The sequence below is a fragment of the Chelonoidis abingdonii genome, chromosome 3 (assembly GCF_003597395.2).
Source record: "Chelonoidis abingdonii isolate Lonesome George chromosome 3, CheloAbing_2.0, whole genome shotgun sequence".
Classification (NCBI taxonomy): domain Eukaryota; kingdom Metazoa; phylum Chordata; order Testudines; family Testudinidae; genus Chelonoidis; species Chelonoidis abingdonii.
Window position 1 is genome coordinate 41818193 of NC_133771.1, and position 9009 is coordinate 41827201.

Below are 9009 nucleotides of genomic sequence, written 5' to 3' on the forward strand. Positions count from 1 at the left end.
TTCCCGCTCCCATTCAACCCCCACCCCAGGTTGTGACATCCCACTAGCCCTTCTGAACCCTAGGCTATGTGACCCCCCCGAAACCCATATGTGCCTCCTGACCTGGCCCCAGGAGCACGATGCTGTGAGGAATGCAGCCTCCTCTTCCTTCCTTCCTCTGTAGCTCACTGCTATGACCAGTGAGCTGGCTGCCCTCTGCTCTGGTGCTAAAGATGCCCGTTGTGGGCAGTGTCTGTCAGAATTTATTTTCTGCAGAGAAAAAAATATCTGTGGAGGGACATGAATTCTGCACACACACAGAGGCACGGAATACCTCCAGGAGTAGCACATCAAGAAATGTTACAGTGGAAAACCAAACCAACAGCCAAAGCCACCCAAACATTCAAATATATGGAAATTAACATATGAGGGAAAATAGATAAACACTCAGATGCATTTACAGTTCATACAGTATCCTAAATAAATATGCCTAGTCCAAAACCATTTTCATTCTGTCTCAGTGTAGTCACTCAATCACTGTACCCAATTCCCAAGTACTGTGTTGAATTACACTCAGTGTATGCCTAAGACAGCCCAATGCTCACTACACTCTGATTCCAGATGTTGAGGGCTTTGGGTGAAAACTACTTGTCAATGGCAATGCATTTCTCTGGCAAAATTCTCCATATCACAAAGTACCTCAACAATTAGCTCCCTTGTTGCTGGTGACAGAGGTCAAAGAATGGGTATGGCGACTATAATACCCTTTGGCCCCAAGGCAGTGTCTCTAGGTTACATGGGAGCGACATATTACCAGAGCACTATGGAGAAGATCTGCCTTGCCGCCAACTAAGCTGGATCTACTGAATTGCTAAATATACTGGGAGGAGTTCAGATTCTAGTGTTGTCAATCTGGTAGCTTTCAAGACCCACTAAAGGCTTGTCTGCATATCAGTTTGCACCCAGTTAGTTAAACTGGTTAATTAAACTAGTGAAAACCCCTGACTAGACAGACTTATATCAGCTTAGCCTGGCCCTGTAAAATTTCAGGACCAGCTAAATGGATATAAACTAACTTTAAATTAATTTAAGTGTCCACACACAAAGTTGTACTGGATTAACTGAACTGATTTAAAATCACACCTTTACGTACATCAGGACAACTTGTGTGTGTAGGCCTAAAATGCAAACTTTTAAAAAATATTCTGCTATTTGTGGAATTCAGCATGAAAAGAAAACAGTCTTGGAAAGATTTGGTTCAAACTACCTTGATTCCTTTCATAACCAATCCATAAGGCAGTAGATTTCTCCATGTGGAGGGTGTATATTTGGATTTCTTGTGGTAGGTCCAATTGCACTGCAACCCTGACTCTTACACAGCCAGAAAGCAACATCTTCTCCTCTCTTGCAGACTATCCCTCTTTTACAGTGTTGCATCTCCTCCTAGCTTTTCTGATTCCGCACCTTCTTGATATGTTCCTGACTCACTATCTCGACACATTCACTTCACCCACCACAACCTGTTTTGCTCCCATGACCCCTCTTCCACCTTATGCCTACCTTTTCTTCACTACTTTTCCCCCATCCTGCTTGTGTGCCTCTGTTTTGATTCTCCAGCTTTCCCTCTTGCCTTCCCTCACCTGTTCCTGCTACTATTCCTTCTACTTTCAAGGTCTTGATGGAGCCCCTTTTCTGTGGTTACCTGTTAACTCTTTCTCTCTTCTCATGCCACTGCTCCTTCCCAGTTTCTCCAGAATCCACACAAAGACATATATACCAGCTTCACACACAGATTTGCACCACTCTGGATTTTCAGGGACAAGAGGGTTATCTGCAGCAAAATACTGTGACCCTAGGCACACCCTCCATAGAATTGCAATGATATTTATACAAAGTATGCCTTGTAAGGTATCGTATGAATGTGTTAACCTTATATGTGAAGTTAGAAATTCCATCTGTATGATGTTACTAGAGCATGGTTAAAACAAGACAGCCTAATCTAAGTAAAGGTGATAAACAGGTCTGTGCTAGACAAAAGAGTGTGGATTGACTTCAATTTACATATTAGCAGTAAACAAACCCATTGCTAAACTAGCAGGGGTTATCCTAGTCCTGAACTCGAGAGACAGAGCATGAACATGGCTCCTGCACCTCAAACTGATACAGCAGACTGAGCCCCCAGGAGGCCGTCCTGACTTGCAAGACAGAGACATCCCTTTGGGATATAAGGAACACAGAGAGACTCCATCTTGATCCTTCACCTTAGGAGACAAAGAAACTAAGCGACTTGATATCTGTGATGTGTCCTGGCCAGTAAAATGTTGGATAAGAGACTTGGGATAAAATAAACCTTCTTGAACAAAGACTGTATCTTGCTAGATTAAGGTTTAGACTTTCAGATGCGTGTTTTCACTTTTATTTGCTTGGAACCATCTCTACTTTTATCTCTTTTAGTTGGCATCACTTAAACTTGTTTTACATTTATTTTAAACCAGTTCTGCGCTGTGTTTGAAGGGAAGGGTGTATTTACCCCGGTTAAATTAATAAGCTGTGATGTACTGACTATTTAAGAGAGCAGCACTGTGGTAGGGGCTGTGCATTGCAGAGAAACATCTCTGAGGCACTTGGGGACTGAAGTTCATTGATCATTACCTGCTAAGCAAGATCTGGGCCAGGCGAGCCTTGAAGAGTTTGCTGGTGATGGAGACAGATTAGGGTGACCGGGAGCTGGCACACAGTCTAACTGCCAGCAGAGCTCACTCTTACTGAGGCAGAGAGGTGGCCACCTAACATGGTGGCTCACAATTCTGGATATCCTCAGCAGTATGTTACAAATACTAACAGTAGCAAAGCAAGATTCTCATTAGAAATGAAGAAGTTTACTTTGCTTTCCCTTCTCACTGCAGCAGCCTTGGGCCACAGTGAAGTGACCCTTCCCCCCAGTGATGAAAATTGAATGCAGCTCTCTAGACCTTTTGAAAGCTAACACTGCCCAGTGGAGGGGAAAAATGCTTTCCCAATGAAGGGATTAGCATAATACTGGACGCCTGGAAAAGAGGGGAGCAAGTTCAGTCTGTAACTGTGGCCTTCTTCTTCTTGAGTCCATGCTTTGGGCACACATTTCCTAAATGGAATGGTTCAGATTTCCCAAGCAGTGCAGGAAATTTAGCGATATATATTAAAATTAATGAAAGAGGTGTGACTTAATCCCGGACACTGCTCTGAAAATCTCAACTAGTTTATTTTAGTATGTCCATCAATTAATAATCATGAAAACTTTCCAGATGTCTTATTCCAAGTAAAAGTTGTACTTTTATTTTAACTGAAAAGCTTACTTACATATTTTCCCTTTCCTGCTCAGGTATGCAGTCCATCAGCATCTATTGGAATTTAAATAGAAAATTAAATGGCTAAAGAATGTCTTTGTTTCACCCAAACAGTATCTTAAAGCCAATAAAACACTGTGTATGGAATCTAAGAATCTCTTTTAGCATATTAAGTGTTCTGCCTAAATTTTCCCCTGTTTGAATCCTTCTTCATTTAGCTGGAAAGTGGATCTACATATAGTCTCATTCTGTTCACAAAGATTCCATTGTGCAACTTTTATGACAGTAGACATAATGTAAGATTAATTCCATGGAAATTTGTCATTTAGGTAACATCTCAATAGCATGAAAAGCTGTGAGATTACTCAAGCTAAAATTAAGCATGTCGTGCTTTTGAGCGTGCCCTGCAAGATTTCACTGCAGACTCGAGACAGTGGCTCCCCACTTTCATTTTTAAAAAGCAGCTAGAATGTCAATGGTTTGGTATGTAGTCCAGACTCTGTACTGTACTTTATCAATTATGTAAGATTCATGGCGTAGGCCTGATTCTTCCCTTGTTAAAGTCAATGGCAAAACTCCCACTGACTCAGGAGAGGAAGATTTAGTTCTGATTTCCAAAGCACCCCACTGACATATGTCATATATTTTTAATCTTCCATTCTCATGGTTATACAATATATTGAACTAAAATAGACATATTTGACAGTTACACTATTTGACATTTTTAACTGACACAACTTGTGCTGCAGTAAAATGCCATGCCAGACTAACAAACCTATACATAGTGCTAAAAAATGTGTTGTGTATGAGATTTGCAGTTCACTAAGAAGATTTAAGTTTAAGAAAAGTTTGCATAGTCAGTACTGAATATAATTAACTCACTAGGACAGAAAATTAGAAGTAGATTAAAATCAAAATGACAACTTTCATATAGAATTACGATTTCATATACCAGTACATGTATTATATATAACTCAAATGTTAATGCCTGAGAATTCAAAAATGATAGTGTTTTAAGAGGTTCAGTAACAGATTTATTATTGATAGTTTCCTCATTATTGTCATATCGACTGCAACTGAACAGAACTATTTTAACCTACAAGGAGTAGCGCTTGAGCAGAATCACGGTTACTTTTGTGTAAATCTGTATAACCTTTATTTGCGCCCTTGTACACATGATATAGAACTGTACTTAATTATATGATTACATCATATATCCCAAATAATATGATCTATCATCACACAGGGCTTTTTTCTACAGTATTGTAACATGCTTGGTCCATGTAGAAAAATTTATGTGGCATTATTTGTGCATCTTGTATACAAATAACTTTCACAATCTCTCTATAGGACCTGAACCTACTCCTGTTGAAGTCAGTGGTACAATTCCCATTCTCTTCAGTTGGAGCAGGAGCAAGCTCCTAAATAGTGGTACTCAATGGGAGAAGTTTAGTTAATTAGTTAAAGAGTGTGTTGTAATTCATACTCATGAGGGAACAGAGCTAAAATTGTGTGACCATTTCCTGACTTTTGAGTGCTTAACTGTGCAACCTTGATTTTTTCTTAATAGGTTTTTCTTATATGGAATTGATATGTTGGTTAATTTTATCATCGTTCATTGATTAGCAAAATTATTTCTACGCATTACAAACATCTCAACCTCTACACTCTCTAACATTCATCATCCTTTCATGGAGATAATCAATCTGCACTCATCGGAATAACTCCCCAGTGCATGAAATTAATAACAAGGTTTTGGCTTGTATTAATACTGTGCTAAAGATTATGAACTGAAGTATTTCAATACTTTAATTTAATTACAGTAAAGCTGAGAGGCATGATTAAGAGAGATTCTCACTTGTTATAACTTTCTAAATTTGATTTATTTATTTATTTAAATGTAAGTAAAGTTAAGAAAGACGGTAGTAACAGGTAGGCTCTTAATAATACATATTGGTTCACCAATCCCAGGGCTATAATAAGTTTCATTTTACCTAACCATATCTGCAGCACATAGGCACTCATTCAGCAAATTATTTAAGCACATGTGTAACTTTATATATATGAATGGTCCCCCTGAAGGCAATGAGACTATTTATATGCCTAAAGTCACACATGTTCTTAAGTATCTTGCTGAATCAGGGTTTTGAGTAGTCCCATTGACTCTATGGAACTCCTTATGTGCCTAAAGTTATGCACATGTATACGTTTTTACAGGATTGGGGTCTAAAATATTGGAATTTTCTCTCACCACTGCTTGTAACTAAGCACATGTATAACTAGTGTAGATAAAGTTGAATTAAAATTTAGTACCTAATACCATAAGCAGTCTCCGATGGTCCAGTCAGACATCTCTCTCACAAATGTAGTTGGCACGTTACCCCCAGCTAAGAGCTAACTTTTGAAATGTGTTGTAGTTTATCAAGCGCAGTATCTGCTTCAGTCCTTTGTTTCTAGCACTGCTGAAATATCTTTCTAGACCTATACGAGATAGGTATAAACAGTATAATAGGGTTTACTGAATTTGGTACATACCAGAAAAATCCTCATCCCAAAAACCCCCTCCACCACCACATAAGGAAATCCTAGTGTATTCGATTTCCATCTCAGCTTACAAATCTTTAAAAAAAAAATTAGATTTTCTTCCACATAGAAAGAAATGTTATTTGTTCCAGGAAAAGTCTGGATGTTTCATGTGAAGCTACAGGAAGTTTGGATTTTTCAAGAACTTCACTAAGAATTGGGAAACTTGTAATGGAATATAGCGTTAGCTAAGAAAATGTGAATTCAAGCTATAAATGTAAAATACAGTTATGGTCAGAAAAGTTACTATGGACTGCGCTTGTTGGCCCTGATTTAGCCAAGCACTTACACATGGCATTCCCTGCCCTAGTTTCCCTTCTCTCAGGGCCCTTTAAGAACTCCACAGAGTCCAAACAGATGTAAGACAAAGTTCTCCTGCTGGGGTTCTCCTTTATTAAACCTAAAATAAACTGGAATGAAAGTCTCTCCCCTTGGATTCAGGGAGTTGCATGGTCTTCTTCTTTGGAGCCTGTGGTTCTCAGTTCTGGCCTCTCTGGCCTGTGGTCACTCTCCTTGCCCCAGGGCTTGTATAGCTCTCCTCCTTGGGGCCTGTGGTTTTTAATTTTTGGAGTTCCTCTCCTTTAGGAGAGCTTCTCTCTCTGTGAGCCTCTCCCTGTTACTGAGCCCTGATAGCCTTTTAACAGGCATAGGTATTCATCGTCCAATCAGTTGCCTAGATGTGCTCCGTACATTAGCTCATCAAGTGTAGGCTGGACCTGCACTCCTCTTAAAGCAACCCTATGATACTCCTTCCTCCCCTACAGAACTGACCTATACACAAATGTAGAGTTGACACTATCTAACACTCGGTCATATTCTAAAGCCATGGGGAACTTTCTGTTCAGCAGCACCCATAAGACTATTCAATCTTTGGCAAAGTTCCTCCCCTCCTCAATAAACAGAGGGTCTCTCTCTCATTCCCATACTTCTATTTCAATATGTTTCCACTTGTCTCTGTAGTAATTTGCCTCTCCAAAGCAAGCAGATATTCCAATTCCTTCTGTCTGTTTTTTAGGTGAAGGCCTCTTTCCCAAGATTTTGGCTTAGCTTGGGTCCTTCATACATCTGCTCCTTTAACTGCTTCTTCTCATCTTCCATCTGTTCCACCCAGGTACTGAGACTCAGGCCATGTCTACACGTACAGCGTGGAAGCAGCGCAGCTGTATTGATACAGCTGTGCCACTGCAGCGCCTGTGGTGAAGACGCTCTATGTCAACGGGAGAGCTATTGGCATAAAAAACCCACCCCCTGGAGCAGCAAAATCTATGTCGCAGGAGAAGCTTTCCTGTTTACATAGCCCCGTGCACATAGCATCTATGCTGGCATAATTTATGTTGCTCGGGGACGAGGGCAGTTTATTCACACCCCTGAGTGATATAAATTATGCCATCATAAGCTGTAATGTAGACATAGCCTCAGTGTCTGGCACATCTCTTCCTGCACTAACCCCTGAGTCATCTGCAGTTAGACTCCTGGGCCTGCCAATTTATTGACTGGCTTAAGTGACTTGCTGTCCAATGGGTTTGACTGTCCTGAGCAGCTTTTCAAGCTGACTTGTGGTTCTGTAATTTCCGTCGGCGTGTGCAAAGTGTTTCTTTTGCCACACAGAGATACCTTAATCCATTAAAGGGATCAGCAACCCCATGATAGTCTCATTGAAATCAACAGGATTTAAATGGGTATGCTTAAAGTTAAGCACATATGCTTTGGTTATCTGTTAAATTGGGGCCTTTATGAATAGTCCTAAGTATGGGTCAACACGTATGACCATTCCTGCACCATTCCAGGAAGATCCCTGGGAGTCATTGAGGCCCAGGTTCCTCTGAGGTTCTTGTGGTAGGGTACTTCACATATATTTTACCTTTATTAGCACTGCACAGCCAATACAGCTCTGATAATGTGAGATGGGTTCTGTTCACGGTCAGGGCAGCATCCACAGAATTGTTAGTGGAGTTCCGAGTGAAGGATATTTATCATTTGTGCTTTCAGAGCTAGAGGGTGAAATCCTGGCTCGATTAAAATCAATGGCAAAACTCCAATGGAGGTTGGATTTCACCAGGAGAGAATACATTTTGATGAGATTCCCAGACTAGGTTTACAAGGCAGGCATCATCTTTTTACCCATAAACTGGGCAAATTTGGTCTTAACATCATTCAAAAACAATTAACAGAGAAGTCCACAATGCAATTTTACAAACTCTGTTTTCAGTATAAAATCATGTTTTAAGGAAAACTAATACAATATTGTTTTGATTCATAATTATTTTATATTAAGATATTAACACATGAGCTAGCACTTAATATTTTATAGAGACTATGCTTTAGAAAGATATAGTACTTTAATTAGTTACTAGAATGTTAATGCATGGAATAAGCCTGGCCTAGTTAACAGAGCCTGCTGCCTACATACCCTCTTAGGCCCTGATCCCAAGCCTTTTGGCGTCAACAATAAATCATGTTCCACTATGGAGACTATGGAGTAAAGATATTATTGGTTTGAGCTCCAGATTGTTAGTTGTGCCTGATGATGCTTGTGAGGTAAGGTTAGAAAAACTGATGGACTGTGAAGCTGAATAACAATTTAGAACAGTGACAATCTACTGGTCTCATTGACTTTCATGGACTGCTGAAGTACTTAAAGTTAAGTGCATACTTAAGTGCTTTGCTGGATAGAGACTAAAGCATTTGCTAAAATAACTTCAGGATGATGACACTTGTGACTGAGCTTTGTTTTTGTCATTTACTGTATAAAACAAGGTTTGCCTTAAAAATAAAATCTGAGTGCCAGCCTCAGCAAGTTATTTAGTATTTTCTCAAATCTTTGATTTCCTAGGAAGTGGAGACAGTGTTAGGCTTTCCCTCTTTTCCTGAGTCAATCTTTCCTGCATGCTTTCCAGTTATTAATGTACTGTTTATTATTGCTATGAGTCTAGGAAGGTTGGGTATAGTGCTCTACATAGCCTCAGAGTCTCCTGATAACTGCATCTTCCTCAGAAGTAGTTTGTCTACATAGTCTCTAAAACATGACAAAATACACCTCTACCCCGATATAACGCTGTCCTTGGGAGCCAAAAAATCTTACTGCGTTATAGGTGAAACCGTGTTATATTGAACTTGCTTT

General features: G+C 39.8%; 1 protein-coding gene across 6 annotated transcripts in view; it reads left to right on the forward strand.

Annotated features, from left to right (window-relative positions):
- DLGAP2 (DLG associated protein 2) overlaps nt 1-9009 on the forward strand; it is a 698632-nt gene that overhangs the window by 671743 nt on the left and 17880 nt on the right. The gene's annotated exons all lie outside the window — the stretch shown is intronic.